Below are 18431 nucleotides of genomic sequence, written 5' to 3' on the forward strand. Positions count from 1 at the left end.
TGGTTTTCCAATAAGGAATGGAGATTTTTATACCTGAATCTCAATTTTAATAAGTCAGAAAACAAAGAGAAAACAGAAGGAATTTCCTTCTGGGTACACATGAAATTCTAAATAACAATACAGGCTTGGTATTTTTTGCACTCACTGTTCCTTGAACAGGCTTTCTTTAAAACTTTGAATGGCTCCGTGCATTGGAAACATTACACCCCAGCCTTGCTTTTATGTTTCAAATTTGAATTAAAACCATTTATATGAGGCTCAAGCAGCCCTATCATCAAAGCTGAAAAGGCAAACTCTTCATCTCACACTATTTAAAAGAATATTAGAATTTAATTTTGATTGATTTATAACTCCTTTGTAAATTACTGGTTTATGTTAAAGAACAGGTTTTCTATTGAATCTGGGTTTGAACAAAATTAAGATCAGAAAGAATTTGATAAAATGGTTTAGAATTTCATATAATTTATGAACATTTTAGCATGGTCTTTACTGTATAGTTACTCCCTATTATACTGTATTCTAGGCCTTATTCATTCATTCACTACTAAAGGAACTATTTATTGTGAATTGTTCATGCTCGAAATATTATACCTTTGCCTACGTTCTCGCTAGTTATTTCACGTTCTTTTGTTGTTGTCTTTTATTGGGGCTTTCATTTTATGCTGGGTTTTATTTTTGTTCATTTCTTTTTCAAGGTGATCTTATAGAAGATGTCTGTTTTATTACCGTTGATAGTTGTGATAATTAGGCAAATATATATAGTTACCACTTGATAGATAAATTAGTAAGAATTGTTCTTGTTTTAAACAATTGAAAATATTAGTAAATCACACATTTTAAAGGATAAAGGAGGTTTGCTAGGTAGTTGAATTTCAGAAAACAAAAGTTTTAGCTAAATAAATTGTTTTTCATTTTTAGTGGGCATCTTTCTTTTTATTTTCATTTTAAAGGATAAAAGAAGCTAGTAAACAAAGATCTGAGAATTGATCAAGCTTGGAAAATGTTCTTTTGGTATTTTTGAGTCAGAGGTTTGAGAATAACCAAAACCAGATGCAGATGTTATTAGACAGATTATACTTAGGCTTGCATGAGCGCACAAAGAGAGATGTCTGTTTGATCTCGTGCCTTCTCTCTACACCCGTAGATGGCCACTGTCTCTGTCCCAGTGCTCCTGGAGTGAAAGTGGGAAAGAGACCATAGCCAGCAGTGCTGCCCTGCTTGAATAATTGACGGGTGGGCTATAACTCTGTCCTAATTAGAATCAGTTGCCAGATTCAAATTGTCATAAGCTCCTATTGTCAGAAGTGTGAGGCAGTTGCCAGTTCAACTCTTCCAGTGTCTCAGAGCATATGTGGCATACCCCACAGATGGCTTAAGACTAAGTTAGAGCAGATTGCATGTTAAATTCCTGATAAATATATGTTTTTCACCAGCCAAAGTGCCATAGCTTACTGAACAAGCTTTTAGTAGAGATTTTATTTTCAGACTTGTATTAATGCACACTGAACAAGGTCAAAAGAAATCATTGCATCTCTAGAAAGAGCACTGCTTATTACAATCATATCATAAAAGTGAATCATCTGCAAGCTGCCTGCACTTACAGCTGTCTTGCTTAACTTATTGGATGGCACATCATGTGTTGTTTAGATGCAGTATAGGGAATAGGTGTCAGAAAAGATGATTTTACCAGGATAATTTAAATAGAACAACAACTGTTAGCTTGTTAGCAATAATTTCCCTTTTGGTGACTGAACAAGAAAGCATTATTCCCCCATGAAGCTTTCCAACCTGCTGGCACCTGCTCCTGCTTCAGCATCACAAAGCTTTAGTCAGTTGGTCTCCTGGACTGCTTGCCTCTGAGCTCAGGGCTATTCTTGCCAGGGATACCAGAACATCAAGAACATGTTTTCATCTTACTCAAAGTGTAATTCTTGCTTTGATGTCAAAGACTAAGAAAGTACAGAAGAGGAAATGTTACCTAGCCAGTGTTCCCACCCCCCCCACCCCCCGTCTTTTGCTGGATCTAATTCTCCCCAAAGTGCTTCATCTTTTCAGCTAGACAAACTGTTCTGAACTTTTCTTATTAAACTTCTTGGATCTTCCGGGAAAAAAAAGAAAAAAGGAAAAAAGAAAAAAGAAAGAAGATGTATGAGAAAAGACTAAACAAACCCATGGCCTCTGTTTTTAAGCACTCTGAATTCTTATGAGGGAGACACCAATTGTATCCTCCCAGGTGGGTCAAATAATTGCAGAAATTTGAGTTTAATTAACTTCCCTGCCTGTTTAACTTTTTTTTTCTTTTCTTTTTCAACAAAGTCAGAATTGTAAACATGAAAATAAACAATTCTTGCTCAGTTTCTCATCATAGTGCAACATAGTCTAAAACACTTCTCAACTCCCACTCAACTTTCAGAAAACAGAGCATCTCACACAGAGCACCTGCCATCTTGCAGCATAGTGCCATATGTGATTATCTAGCAGATTTATGTAGAAATATAACAGCAAACTTAAGACATAGAAGAATGTTTTCTCTTATTGCAGGCTCTGCTTTGCCACTGAATTAGCCACTGCAAGTGTCTCTTTGTACCTTTTGTTGTTGAGATCTTTTTTAATAATCAAAAACACATAAGCAAGATATGTTAGAAAAAGTAAGGCTGCAATAGGGATAAAAATACTTGAACTTGCAACATGTTACTGATGCCGTTTGGTTTTGCCTTCAAAATCCAATCATGTATCTTGAAAATGTCATTTATTTAAGGATGTTAAGCACAGTCTGGCTTCAAAATCAAAATGTGGATTTTTAATTTCTGTATCTCACAAAGTATATTAAAATATTTTAGCAAATTATTTTCCATTTTAATGGGCTAATTTATCCATAAAATATTCATACATTGAAGTTTATGGTCAAATCTCAACCAAGTTATACAAATTATAAAAGAAGATCTGGAGGAAGGGCAATATGTATTTCTTTCATAAACAGCAGGAGTAAATGTTATAAAAGATGTGTATTTTAAGAGCCAACTGTGTTCTAGTCAGCTGACAGCTCTAGAATCTGTAGAGAGTGTCTATGAAATGCAGGAAAACTCATGACTTTTTTTTCCTATGAATCATTTGATTCCCCGTCTTTATGTTGGAGAAAAAAAAGCCTGGTACATATTTTGAACAGCAGCTGCCACAAAAACTGGCTTTTAGGAGAATTCATTAAAAAGTTTTTCCTCTTATTTATTATAAAGAAAATTCAGGAAATAATGATGCTATACTTGGTGGGAATAATAAGAATGAATAGCACTATTCATAATAATCTTCATATCTATCATGCATTAGCATATGAACAATAGACATCTAATATTTTCAGCTGCTTTCTTTATTCCTTCTCCTTTTTGTGTATGTGACATGTCACTCTTCTGTGTTTTTTACTTCTCAGCTGACTACAAGGACTAGAGTATAATAAATCTGAATTATTTTACTAGCTCTGGAAACCAGGTGTGCCATCCAACTGCCCAAATAGAGCGTTGCAGAATTCCTTGGAGTGTAGTTGTATAACCTGTAGAAGACTAATTAATTCAAATCATTTAAAAATAAAAGATAGGTTCAGCCTTTGCTATAGTCCCACAGCTGCAGTAATTTATCAATTGGAACTAGTGTTAACAGGGACCTGAGTTAACTGATTGAAATGAACGAGACTCCATGTGCATCTTGAAATTTTAGAATAATTCTCCAGTGATATTCATCTTAGTGACAGAGGAGAACTTTCCTGAGTGTATGGCGGCTAATCACTAATATTTAATTCAACTAAATAAAGTTGTTAGAATAGGTGGAGTGTTCCATTTCCAAATTTAAACAGATTAAGTAGATGTCCCAAACAGAAATGAAGACCTGTTTAAATAATCTGTGAGAAGTCTCAGACATGCAGCTATGTACATTCCATAGTTTAAAAAGAAAATAATAATAAAGCAAGCGGGTTTGGGGAGGATAGAAAAGCAAGGCCAAGGAAACAAGGAAACTAATTGGCCAAGGAAACAATACTTTTGATTTTGATGACATTTTAATGATATTTGTGTTAATAATGCTTTCATTAAGCTTGAGACATGTCAAAATTCGCCTTCCACAAGCAGGCATGTGCAGGGGGCTCATAAAATGAATTAACAAAATGGAAATCTATCATCTACATCAGAGCCAAATTGTGCTGGTAGGTGGCAACGTAAATCCAGTCTTGCATATTACAGAGGAGGTGAGAAAGGCAGCACTCTTTCTTCAATCTCACGCTTTCTTTTCCTGCTGGCAGGAAGCTCCCAAGTGGTTTTCTCACAAATGCATCCAACTCTCCAACTAGTTTCTATTTTCTCTAGTGAATGGGGGAAGTAGGAGGAAAGAATCTATCATTGACCTTCATGCATCATAATTTTTTCAGCAAAACTCTTTTACTTCATAAAATGGTGTTTCTTCAGGTCTAAAACATTTGTGAAAATGCACAGGTTTACAGCAAGAGATCTCATAGGATCCCCAGGAAGGAAGTTAATCTTCACAAGAGGGGAATTTCAGAGGAGGTGAATGGTTTATATGTTGAAACACTTGGTGCAGCACTTTGTACCAGCTGCAGGTGACTTGGTGCCAGACCTGGGTGTAGAGTAGCTTCAAGACTGGCATTTGAACCACTGGCTCAGGCACCTACATTTTCCATGTGCTGAACAAAGAGAGCTAGGGATGCTGAAGTGGTAGGAGAGTGCATACCTTAAGTCACTGAATATGTTGGGGGAGGCAAGTTTATGAAAGTATGCATTTTATCTTGCTGAAGTGTCTCACCTTTTTTTCCCCCTAATGTTAAAATGTTCAAACTTCTGTTTTCCTTAACCAATTGCACCTCCATGAGGATTCAAGAAGAGTAAAAATACCCACTTTGCTTGCATTAGACTTTATCTAGCACAAAGTAATTTACAAACAGATGACTAGCCAGATCTTCAGCAATGCAAAATTACATCTACCATGCCAAAACTAAAGGAGGAAAGAGTGGGGTAGGTAAAAACAAGCAAGCAAGAAAAAAAAACAACAACCAACAACAACAAAAAAAACAATACAAAACAAGATTCATCAAATCTGAGGAGTATAAGGACTATTCATTTAAATGTCTGCTCCAGCTGATGGAAAGATAGGGTCCTGCAGAAGGCAGGCAGTTGAAGATTCTGCATGCTTGCAAAAGTTCTCTTATGTTCCTCCAACCCACTCTACCAGGCTGCTATATTCCCCTCATCACTGAGGCATGGAAAGGACATGACATGCACAGAATGGATTTAGTGAACTGCAGCTGTGCCTATGCCACAGGGTAAATGCACTCCCCAGTGCTCCCCACAGTCCTGTGTCTCATCTGCCCACAGCATGGGACTTACCAATGCACGCTACAGCTCTCCTCATCATCTTCCTTCCCCAGCCTTCCTTCCTTAGCTAGCTAGGGGAATGGCCCATATCTTACATTAGTTTGGAGTTAGGTGATGGCTGAGGGTGCTTTTCAAGGGACCAAAAAGGCATTATACTGGGCACCTGCCCAGACAGACAGACACAGGTACTGGTGATATTTGCTGATGACACAAAGTTGGGAGGAGTGGTGTGGAATAATTGCCTGAGGTAACTTGGAAATTAAACTGATATTCACATTTTAAAGAAAAGGTACAGCATTGAAAAAGCTTCCAGGGTGGAGTTCAGCTGCACTATGTAGAAGTTCCCTGGGCGTCCAACCTTAGGTGTTAATCACACTGTGGGAACTTGGTGTGCTGACTCTAAGAGGAAAAGTATGGAGTGGAGACACCCTGGCTAGGTTCTGTGATAAGATGGGAACTTGGTTGTTCTTGTGCACACCGAAACTGATATAATAAGCTGCACATTGCCTACCCTGAGCCAACAGCCTCTCATGTTTTTGACAAAATGCTGTACTTTAGTAAACTTTCCTCATTATAATACCAAAACACACCTCCATCCCAAAAGCTACCCACCTCCAAGGTGCAACCACCCCTCACTGAGCATGCGCTCTGAATTTCTCCGAGTCTATACCTTTAAACAAAAGCAAGGAAAACTTGCATCAATTGTAACCAAGATATGCACGACTAGAGTCACTCAAGCTTCACTTAAAAGATAGAAAATGATACAAATTGGCTTAAGAGAGAGGATGTTACTGAAGATACCATCACGAAGGATGCCTTCTGACTTCTGGGATCAGTTGATGGGCCCAAATTTTCGGTAAGATTTGAACACTTGGCTATGTCGAGTGCCTCCCCAGGAAATTTAGAAATCTCTATAGAGTTGCCTTGTATCTTTTAATGCATTTATAGCTAGGCTGAGTTACTCATACTTCTGGTATTTGCATGTGCTTTAAAGACAGTGAATTTATCACTGTCAATCCAAAGAACCTGTGTACCTGTTGCTTTAATAAATTGCACTACTCATTGAATCTAGCCGTGCTAGTTCTCATTGAACATGACCAAACTCTAAGTGTAGCCATGGTAGTTCATAGAACGTGACTAGATTGAGGATGTATTAAGTTATTTGTGAATCCATAATTTTGATAGTTCAGTACTCTGAACATAACCAGACTTATAACTGCTAATTGGGCATAATTCACAATTACTTTAACCTTTAACACAACAAGTGACTGATACCCCAGAGGGCTGTGCTGCCATTCAGGGGGACCTTGACAGTCTGGAGCAGTGAGCTGAGAGGAACCTCATGAAGTTCAACAAAGGCAAGTGTAGAGTCCTGCACCTAGGGAGGAATAACCTTAACCACTGGTAGAGGCGTGGAGGTGACCTGCTGGAGAGCAGCTCTGCAGAGAGGGACCTGGGAGTCCTGGTAGGCAGCAGGCTCACCACGAGTCAGCAGTTTGCTATTGTGGCCAAGAAGGTCAACGGTATCCTGGGGTGCATTCAGAAGAGTGTTGCCAGCAGGGCAAGCAAGGGGATCCTGCCCCTATACTCAGCCCTGGTGAGAACACACCTGGAGTATTGTGTCCAGTTCTGGGCTCCCCAGTACAAGAGGGATATAGAACTGCTGGAGCGAGTTCAGAGGAGGGCTATGAAGTTGATAAGAGGACTGGAGCACCTGTGGTATGAGGACAGGCTGAGAAAGCTGGGCCTGTTTATCCTGGAAAAGAGAAGACTGAGGGGAGATCTCATCAATGTGTATAAATATCTGAGGGGAGCATGTCAAGAGGATGGAGATAGTCTCTTTTCAGTTTTGCCCAGTGACAAGACAAGAGGCAATGGGCACAAACTGAAGCACAGGGGGTTCCAGCTGAATATGAGAGGGCACTTCTTTACTGTGAGGGTGACAGAGCACTGGGACAGTTTGCCCAGAGAGGCTGTGGAGTCTCCTTCTCTGGAGATATTCAAAACACGCCTGGATGTCATCCTGTGCAATGTGCTCCAGGTGATCCTGCTCAGTAGGGGGGTTGGACTAGGTGATCTTCAGAGGTCCCTTCTAACCTCAGCCATTCTGTGATTTGTTCAAATGTGAATAGGTACTTCTCATTCTGAAGGTGGCTTCATCAATTGGGCCCTGTGCCCTGAAGAGAGGGGACAGGTGAATGTTTGTTAGGAATTTGTGGTCACATGTGTCTGCAAGTTCTATCTCAGCAGCTTGGCATTAAAAATACAGTGGCTTAATTGGTGAAAAGCCCATCAGTCACGTTTACTAAATGCACAAGAGGTACTTTTAAATTCTTGCATTCTTGAAACACTTCTGATCTTTTTTGTGTATCTTTTAGCCTGTCTCTCTCTTCTTACTTGAATAAAAGAAGTGGGAGGATGAAAAAGAGAACAGCAAGGGCTGGAGAATCTCATTATAAATATACAGAGTATCATCTGTAGGTGGTGATATAAAAATTACAATAAATGTTCCTATCTGTTACTGTATATAGATATGCCTGTTTGGTCAAAGTCTGCTACTACAAACACCAGGAATATAACCACATACGACGTTGATGAACGTCATTATTCTACTTGCTCCAATAATCTCATTAGAAGCTCTGCCTTTGAACTCCTTCAGTTTTTGTGAATTGCTCTTGTCGTCTCTAGAACTAATTTGTCAGTTGCAGGTTTTTGCAATCACTTGCTCGTCCCAGCAAATGTTACTCTTGAATGGTGTTACTTAAATATCTTTAGCTCTTCTCTCTCTGTGTGTCAGTCATATGTTACTCTGATTTGTGAGCTGTTGTTCACTTTAGATGAAGCCACCTGAATGGTTTGGCCCTTGTTTTTCCCCCTTTCCAGACCACTGTGAAATTTCCACATTCTGATTTTAATTTTCAGGAATTATTGTCTTGTTTCTGTCTCTTTTGCCTCATTAGGTAGGATAACCTTCAGCAACATCCGATTTTCCCATAAGCTAATCAGAAGTACGTACTCAGCCCTCCAAGCAGTGTTTCACTAGTAACTCAGGTAAGTACCAGCATAACTCTATTAAAACATTACTAATGTATGAAATATTCACCTATCAGTTCAAATGAACAAAACTTTTAACTAGTTTCCATTACTTTAAGAATATCCAGAAGAATATAGGACTGTCTGAAAATATATTTTTACAATGAGATATTGATTTTGAGGAAGTTTTTGCAATAGAAAGGTTTATGAGATCCAGGATGCTCCAGTCACTTCTGATGGCAGTTAGGAATAGAGATCTGAAATGAAAACCTTGTATTATTGATCTAAAAAATATAGTTTTGACAGAGTGCCATTTTTGAAACCAAGAAGATATGGGGTTTGTTCCAATGTGAAATACAAACCAATTTCAAAACCTTTAGAGCTCACAAAATTGCCAGATAGCTTGGTGCTAATGAGTAACTCGCCAGCAGGGACTCTTGTGGTTACAAAGATTAGACTGGTGTTTGCTCATTTTTCATAACAGAATATGCTCTCTGAATAGGGACATCCCTGATTGGCAAGAAGTGTTGGTGTCATCTCAGTTACAGTGTTTGCAGAAGTGACTTCTTGCTCTGAGGACAATAGTATTCTGAAGGGAGTAGAAGATTACTCCCTGTTTTGCAAAAAAAAAAAAATTACTGAAAGAATCCTGAGGTTTGTGGCTGGCTCTGAGCCCAGGCAAAACATGCTGCTCCCCGGAAGAATGGACTGGACGGGCATAGCAGAGGGTCTGCTGCCTACATCTTCCATTTCCGAACTGTTTCTAGAAAGCTGGTCTGGCTACTGCTTCTACCCCTGCAAAGGTGTGGGTGAAGGTATATACAAGACAGGTTATTTTTCAAAGATGGTCAAGATGAGAACAGCAGCAGCAAAATTGCTGTGCCCACTTCCCTGCAGGTATTCAGAAAAAAAAAGAAAAAAAAGAAAAAAAAAAAAAAAGTACTGAGCTGAATTTCTCAGGGTTCTCCTGATTCCTCAGGCTCCCCCAGCTTTTCTTGTCGAGTAAGTTCAACCTTATGTGCTCTGCTGAGAAGACATAGGCAGTTCTCATAAAGACCTAACATGACACCAGTCCTTCCTCACTAGAGATACAGTGTGGGTTGTTAGGTTGACTCTGGTGAGCAGCTAAGCTCCCACCCAGTCACTCACTCAGCACCTCCCAGCAGAATGGGGGACACAATCACAAGGGCCAAAGTGAGAAAAAAATTCATGTGTTGAGATAAAAATGTTTTCATAAGTGAAGAAAATATGAAAAGAAAAAAACCCTCCTGATTCAAAAGCAATCACTCACCACCTCCCACCAGCAAACCAATGCCCATCCAGTCTCCGAGCAACAGCTACTTCTGAAAAAAAATGCCTGGGATCAATGATTGAGCATGACACTATATGGTAAAGAACATCCCTTTGTGCAGTTGGTATCAGCTGTCTCTGCTGTGTTCTCATGCAGCCTCCCGTGCACCCCTACCCTTGTGCAGGGCTATCTCTTGCATGGGCAGAGTGAGAAACTGAGAAGGTCTTGATACTGTGCAAGCACTGCTCAGCGGTAGCTAAAAGATCACTGTGCTGTTAACACTACTTTGGTCACATATCTAGCACATAACACCATACAGGCTGCCATAAGCAAATTAACAACCCAATACAGAAAGGGACAGCACTGGGAATTTTCAGGGAGGTGTATTTCAAGGCCAGTAGACAGAAAACAGTATTTTAAGGCAAAATCTTGAAATGGGGTTAAAATAAATTTGGAACGTGATTTTACATATTGTCTTAGATTCATGCTGCAATGTGTTGTTTATTACATATGGCAATGCTGAAATTTTTATTTTGTTTGGAATTTCACTAAACATTTTCTTAAATCTATTTTTCATTATAAGGTTTGAGTGAACAGAAATATACTTTTGTTGACAGTTGTGAGCTGGACTAGCAAGGACTAAAATTTATGAGCTTAGTTTTTTGTTCATATTCTTTATGTTTTTGTGTTTGTAGCTATTAATATTTGTTTACTGAAGTGAAAACTTTTATAATCTTTACTTCCTGATTATTTTTAAAATGAAAATATTCTTACTAATTAAAATTCACTTGTTTTTTATTTTTTTTTCACATGGTCATTTCCAATTTTTTTCATTATACATTTGAGATTTGTGTATTCAAATGACTGGAGAATATTTGTCTCACTTCTGGGACTTTTTGTTCTGTGCTTTTCTTCAGGTATATACATGGAAAGACATGCAGTATGGGAAGCAAACAGGAGGAGTTGGAAAATACAGTGCAACTAGAAAACTATGACCTAATCGCTATCACCAAAATGTGGTGGGACAAATTGCATGACTGGGACACTGCAGTCAATGGCTACAAACTGTTCAGAAGAGACAGGCAAGGAACAAGGGGCAAAGGGATTACCCTCTATGTAAAGAAACAGATTGATTGTGAAGAGCTCTCTCTGAAAAATAGCAATGAACAGGTCAAGAGTTTATGGGTAAAAAATAGGGACCAAAGGAATCCTTGTGGTTGTTTTTACTACAGGCTACCCTATCAAAGGGAGTATGCTGATGAATACTTCTTGCTCCAGCTACAAGAAGCATCACAATTTCAGGCTCTTATCCTGCAGGAGCCTCATCCTCTTCAACCACTTGGATATCTTTGGGAAAAACAACATGACAAGCTGTAAGCAACCCAGGAGACTCCTGGAGTGCATTGAGGATTAACTTCTTGGTCCATGTAATAACTTAATGAGAGGAGAAATGTCACTGGACCTGGTGTTCACCATAACAGATGAATTAATTGGAGGCAGTCTGGGTTGCAGTGATCATGCCCTGGTAGAGTTCATGATCTTGAGAGATATGGACCTGACAAAGAATAAAGTCAGGAGCCTGAATTTTAGAAGAGCTTATTTCCAGTTTAAAGAATTAGTGGATGAAATCCCCTGGGAAGTTTTCCTAAGGGATAAAGAAACTGATCAGGTTTGGCAGATCTTTAAGGACACTTCATAGAGTACAAATCTCTACGTTCCCATCTGTGAAAGATCAAGCAGGAAACCAGCATGGCTAAGTAAGGGCCTGCTGGTCAAACTGAAGAGTGAGAAGGAAATGCATAGGCAGTGGAAGCAGGTACATGTGGCCTGGAAAGAGTACAGACATTCAACCCACATGTGTAGGGATGGGATCAGGAAAGCCAAGGCACAGTTGCAGCTAAACTTGGCAAGGGATACAAAGAATAATAATAAGATATTCTACAGGATATTCCTGGAAAAGGAATACTAAAGAGAATATACCAACTCTGATAAACAAGATGAGAGAACTGGTGACAACAGACATGGAGAAGGCGGAGGAATTCAACAATTTATTTTTTTTGGCTCCATCTTCACTGGCAATCGCTCCTAACACATCTCTCAAGTCTCTCAAGTCCCTGAGCCACAAGGCAGAAACTGGGGACGGAAATCTCTCCCACTGTGAGAGAAGAGCAGTTCCAAGACCACCTGATGAACCTGAACATACATAAGTCTATGGGACTTGGTGAGATGCATCCCAGGGTCCTGAGAGAAGTGGCTGATGTAGTTACCAGATCATTCTGCATAACATTTGAAAAGTTATGGCAGTCAGGTGAAGTCCCTGAAAATGACTGAATTTTCATGACTGAATGAAAAAAAAAAAAAAGAAAGAAATACCCTGGGAACTACAGACCAGTCACCCTCACCTCTGTGTCTGGGAAGATCATGGAACAGATCCTTCTGGAAGCTATGTTAAGCCATATGGAAAACAGGGAAGTTATCTGAGACATGTCTTCACAAAGGTCAAATCATGCCTGACCAATCTGATGGCCTTTTATGGTGGAGTGACTGCATCAGTTGACAAAGGAATACTGACCAATGTCATCTACCGGGACTTCCATAAGGCTTTTGACAGGATCCCACATGACATCCTGATCTCCAAATGGGAGAGGTATGGATTTGAAGGGTGGACCATTCATTGAATACGGAAGTAGCTTGAAAGTCACACCCAGAGAGTGGTGGTCAACGGCTCTATGTCCAGGTGGAGGCCCATGATGAGTGGTGTCCCTCAGGGGCCTGTCCTGGGACTAGTACTGTTTAATATCTTTATTAATGACAGAGACAGTGAAATTGTGTGCGCCCTCAGCAAGTTTGCTGATGACACTAAGCTGAGTGCTGCAGCTGACATAATAGAAGGAAGGGATGCCATCCAGAGGGACTTTGACAAGCTCAAGGGTTGGGCCCATGGGACTCTCATGAAGTTCAAGAACACCAACTGCAAGGTGCTGCACCAGGGTCAGAGCAATCTCAAACATCACTACAGTTGAGGTATGAATGGATTGCGAGCAGTCGTGAGGAGAAGGAATTGGGGTGCTGGTTGATGAAAAATTGTCTGTGAGCTAGCAATGTGTGCTTGCAGCCCAGAAAACCAACTGCATCCTGGGTTGCATCAAAAGAAGTATGGCCAGCAGGTCAAGGAAGGTGATTCTCCCTGTCTGTTCCACCCTTGTGAGACCCCACCTGGAGTACTGCATTCAGCTTTAGGACCCCCAACACCAAAAAGATGTGGACCTGTTAGAACAGGTCCAGAGAATGGTCATGAGGATGATTAGAGGGCTGGAGAACTTTTCCTGTGAAGAAATGCTGCAAGAGCTGGGGTTGTTCAGCCTGGAGAAGAGAAGGCTCTGGGGAGATGTTATTGCAGTCTTCCAATACTTAAAGGGGGCTTATAAAAGATAGAAGGGGATGCCTTTTCACTAGGGCCTGTAGCAATAAGCCAAGGGGTAGTGTTTTTAAACAGAAGACATGAGGCACTGCAACAGGTTGCCCAGAGAAACTGTGGATGTCCCTTCCCTGGAAGTGTTTGAGGCCAGGTTAGATGGGGCTTTGAGCAACTAGATCTAGTGGAAGATGCCCTTACTATGGCATGGGGGTTGGAATTAGATGATCACAGAATCATCTGTGATTCTAGAAGGTCCCTTCCACCCCAAAACATTCTGTGGATTTATGATTCTGTGCTTCTATGATTCTATGGTTCTGTGATAATACATTGTATGAAATAAATGAAGAACCCCTTTTTCTTTTGTTTTCTTCATATTTCCTTTCTTTCTTTTGCGTTCTTGATGTTCTTCTTCCTCTTCTCTAATATTTCTTGTTCCGCAAAAAGCATTTTTTACTTTTTTTTCATTTGTTTCACTATTTTTAGTTTTACACAAAATAAACTTTTTTTTTCTAGCTTATTCCTTTATCTTGCTCTAGTCTCTTTTTCAGCCCTTTCTTCTGCATCTGTTCTAGCAGTAATAATTTTCATTTACTCTCAGATCCAATAAATGTTTTCTGTTGCTTCCCCATTGTAGTAAATCTTCTTTCATCAGATATTTTTCCTTCACTCTATACCTAGCTATCCCTGAAGCAGTAGCCAGTAGTCATGTTAGATATTGGATTTTCCCAGGAGTGAATGAAGGTGAGAGAGATTTTTCTCTTTTCCCCTGCTTCTTTGGAGTATAGCATGAATTAAAATTCATTCTTAGATGTTTATATCTCCTATTAGCTAATAACTTTATGTTTGTGTCTCTACTGTAGTATTTTCCATATAATTTTTTCTTATTCTTCTTCAGACTATATTTGGCTGTTCAATTTGACTTTAAAAAACTTGAAAAAGCACAACAATAAGCTTTCCTTTTTACCTTAAACAGCTATAGCAAATTAACTAGAGAATGCAAACATGATTAAGAATAATGCATAAATGAAGCAGATTGTTCTCCCATTTGAGACTTTTTTTTTTTAATGTCAAGAGAAGGTTATTGGCAAGCCACTGAGTGAAATCATTATGTACTGCCATTATTTGACTCTGATATTTGGTAGCAAACCATGTGTTGGCACTGCTCAACTTTTTATATTTGTAATTAGAATAGTTCTCTTTATATTAATCTCTACCTGTACATATGGAGAGAGACACAGTGTTGTGCCAATTAAATATTCTAAATAGGTTTGTAGACTAAGAAACTGAATACAGTGGTGTTAATTACCTTTATGAACAAATAGCTAGCACAAAGACTTTAGGTAATGGTTTTATAATTTCTATTTTAGGCTACACATAGATAGTTGAGGTAAAACTTTCTTTAAACCTATCTGTTTGTGGTGTTGAAGTCTGAATCCATATTTCTTTGATGTACATTCAAAGGTCATTATGATTGATTGTTTATGCTACTGAGGCTACAGAAAATCCAGCCTGAAAAAAATGTCAAATACTCTTTGTATCAGACATAGCACAACAACCAATTCACTTCTGTCTTGAAATTCACTAATAGCATCAGTGACATTGTTATTTAATGTTTCCTTTTCACAGTAAATGTTTAAGAAGAGTGCTGAAAAAAAGTATTACTTTTCCTACATGAAGGAAAAGTGTTAAAAAATTCCCAAGCTCTTAAGAGCCATTAGACCTCTTTATTTCAAGCTTGTGTAGGTGTCACTGCTCTCAAAGTAAGGCTTTCATTCTTCAGAATTGTTTTAACAGGAGCTGTCTTTGGGGACCACTTTATAGTCAATGAGACCAAGTTAAGTTTGACAGCTTCTTTGCTAAGTATGGATGGGCACATCCCAGGGACTAGGGCAATTCTTTCTAAGGGAAAGGATGTTCAGCCTGTCCTTTGAGGTTCTGTCTTCTCTTCTGGCAATATTCTAACTCTCTCATTTGAGCAAATCATGCAAGGAATATTTCCCATAACAGAAATAAAACCTCATGTTCCTTAGGAATGGAGAAATGGTTTGCTGGTAGCAGAAGGAAACATTTTCCCTGGTCGTGCTGCACAGGTTTCAAGGATGCTGCTTTCTCAGGGGCTGTCTGTACAACATCTCCTATGAGCCTTATATTGTTTAAGATCTCTTAAAATGTAATTGCAGAGACTATTCATCTTCTGTTTGATTGTGCAAGCTGAAATAAAACACAGCCTCTGCTGAAGAGTTAAGCTCTTTCTTAACTTCAAATCCTAACCATTTTGCATGACAGAGCTATATAGAAATACTACTCAAGAGAATTTGTAAAATTATACCCGTTTGAGAAATCTGGATCCTTCCAAAGACTTAAATGCAGCATAAAACTTTGACTGAGTAACTCTTTGCTTAATCCAGGCCCTGAAATCTCAACCACTATTACTCCATATCTTACCAGGACATAGCTCTGTAGAAATCCCTCAGGGAAATTCCAATGTCTTGCCAAATCTATAAGGGCCCATGGAAAATTTTCCTATTAATTCCATTTTTGCCATTGACTTCAGCAGAATATTACCTCTCTTCTTATATTCAATAAATAACTATTTTGAGGACAATTAATATACTTTGCAAATTAAGTTTCAACTGTCTGAGTATTAATAACATTTATATCTATATTTGTATCTTATTATATCTATATTTGTATCTTATACGTATAACATATAATTTGTATAATTATTTGATCTAAGAACCAAAGAAAAATTTTGTTATTCATCATACAATCCAATGACGTTATTTTTGGTCATCAGAAAGAACAGATTTAACTGTGAAAAGAATGCATACTTTAAAAAATCTGATGGTGTGTTAGCATAGAAACAGTCTTTAACACTTTGAAACACACTGAGGACATTGTATTGTGAGAGGTTTTATGGTTTAAAGCAAAGCCAAGATACTACTCATAAAATATGCATTATGGAACAAAGCATATTTATTCATTATGCAAATTCTTCAAATTTAAGGTACTTCATCAAAATGGCTGTTATGAGCAAGGCACTATAGAAAGAAGATATGCAAAAGGAATTTTTTTTTTTTTTTTTTTTGTCATACTACTGGAAGAATTTACAAAGAGGTCAAAGACTGGTGTTTGTTTTTTTTTGGAGATGTGCCTAAGAAGTAGGAGTGGTGAAGGAAATGATGAACAAATTTGTGCAGACACCAATGCTGTCTTTGTTCTAATTATGTCTGTGAATACTGGAATATATAAACACCAACATACTGGGTAAAACACTCCAGCAAATGCTTTTCTGAACTTTCCTAATAGGAGAACCTGAGAATTTCAGATGTCTCTCTGAGCCCAAATATCTCTGTATTCTCTAACACGTTTTTTTTTTCCATTTTTATTCTGATGCTTGTGTGACCACCCCTGCTCTTGCACTGTGTGATGTTATCCAGTCAAATGTGCAATGTCAATGAAATAGGATGAAGAAAAAAAATATATTCTTATTGACAAGAACTTTTATCTGCAAAACATCAGACCTGAAGACTGTATGTGAAATAGTCTGGAGTGGTGTTTTTGCATATCACACCAGCTATTCACATGTCATTTATTATTACTAGGACTCACTACTTAGCTCACAGCAGTAATCAGTACACAAAGACATTCTGCAAACACAGGGCAGAGTAAAACAGTAAAAGATTTAAAAGAAATTGAGGGAAAAATAGGCATATCTTATAAAAAATGAATGACACATAGACAATGTAAGTCTGGAACAATTTTCATTTAGTTAGTAATATAGCAACACTCTACTTCAGACACATGAATTTTACCCCAACTATTCCAGTTTTCACTTGGTATGACCTGAGCGCAACTTGCTGTCCAAAGGAATGCTTTATCATGCTCTTTCCCATGCACCTATAGAACTTGCATATCTCATTTAAAATGTCACTTGCTGTGTCTTTTACAGGACTGTGATCAGCTTTGTCAACTTACTTGCACAGCCGTGCTGTCTGTGCTTTAAGAATAGCTGTGCTTTCCACTGCTCCTGCAAAGTGGTCTTGCAACCTGGGACATACCCTAGGTTTTAAGCCATACCTAGCTAATAGCTTTATCAGCCTCCAGTTTGAAGGTACATGGGTGCTGCACTGCTACTGCCATGCTTAAAAGTCAAAATCTTCTTTAACTTACTGAAGCGATCACCCTAATTTTACTGAGTGTGATGGTTTTACCTTGCTAGGCAGCTAAACTCGACCACAACTGCTCTCTCAGAAGAGGAGGGGAATAAGAAAAAAAAAAACTCATGTGTTGAGATAAGGATAATTTAATGAAAGGAATAATAATTATTAAGGTAAAGTTATTGTTAGGGGTAAATTAAGTAATTTAGCTAAAGGAAAAAGGGGAAAAAAAACAAAATACAACAAAAACAAACAAAAAAACCAAACAAGCAAAGTCCATGTAGAAGCATGGAGAGAGAGGAAAGAAATTACTTTCTACTTCCTACCAATGAGTGATGCTTAACCACATCCCTGCCTTAATACACTTAGCCGTTGTTCAGGAAGACAGACATTTTCACAATGAGAGCCCACCCCTCCCCTCTCCTTCTCTTTTTCCACCTGTTATTGTTGAGTGTGACACCACATAGTATGGAATATCCCTTTGGTTGGCATTGGATGTTAGCTTATTAAAGGCTCATAAAGTGACATGCAGAACAACTGTAAACCTTTACAATACATCAAAACTTTAGTGGTTTACAAAGAATTATCAAACCTATAATTTGATTTACATTTATTGCAATCACTGATAGACTAGGAGAAAAAAAAGTATTTCTCCATTAATGTGTAGAAAAGTTGTGTGCTTTTTTTGAATAATTTTATTATGGAACAGGAGAATATTTTTTCAAGATCCCCCACATTTATGTGGAGAATTATGTAAGTTTAATATTTATCAGACATTGAGAAATTATTACTTTCTTTAAGTTACAACCACATCTTTTCTACTTAATAGATAGAAAACCTACAAATTATCATTGATGTTATTCATGGAATAGGACTATTATTCATGAGGTATTACTATTGGAAATATTATTAATGGAATAGGAACAACTGATATGCAATTAATTTTGCACATTCAAGGAAAACTGCCTTTCTGATTAGATCCCAAACTATGCCAACTTCATTGCATAATAGTGCATTACAGGACCACGTTAGAGACTTGTTGAAAGTACTCAGAAGGTAGATGGTCTTGTTTGCTCTAACATTTGGTTCAATAGCAGGTTTAAAATTTTAAGGCTAAGCTGAAAAGATACATGCAATTATTCCATGATTCTTAACTC

The 18431-nt window shown here is 38.3% G+C and overlaps 1 long non-coding RNA gene across 1 annotated transcript in view; it reads left to right on the forward strand.

Moving 5' to 3' along the window:
* Positions 1-17896, forward strand: part of LOC310896126 — a 39969-nt gene extending 22073 nt beyond the window's left edge. Inside the window, exons 2-3 of the long non-coding RNA XR_014581204.1 lie at positions 8333-8423; positions 10614-17896. This is a non-coding gene — a long non-coding RNA (uncharacterized lncRNA). The remainder of the gene's footprint in view (positions 1-8332; positions 8424-10613) is intronic.
* Positions 17897-18431: the final 535 nt, after the last annotated feature.

This window comes from Anser anser (assembly GCF_964211835.1).
Source record: "Anser anser genome assembly, chromosome: 3".
NCBI classification, from domain to species: Eukaryota; Metazoa; Chordata; class Aves; order Anseriformes; family Anatidae; genus Anser; species Anser anser.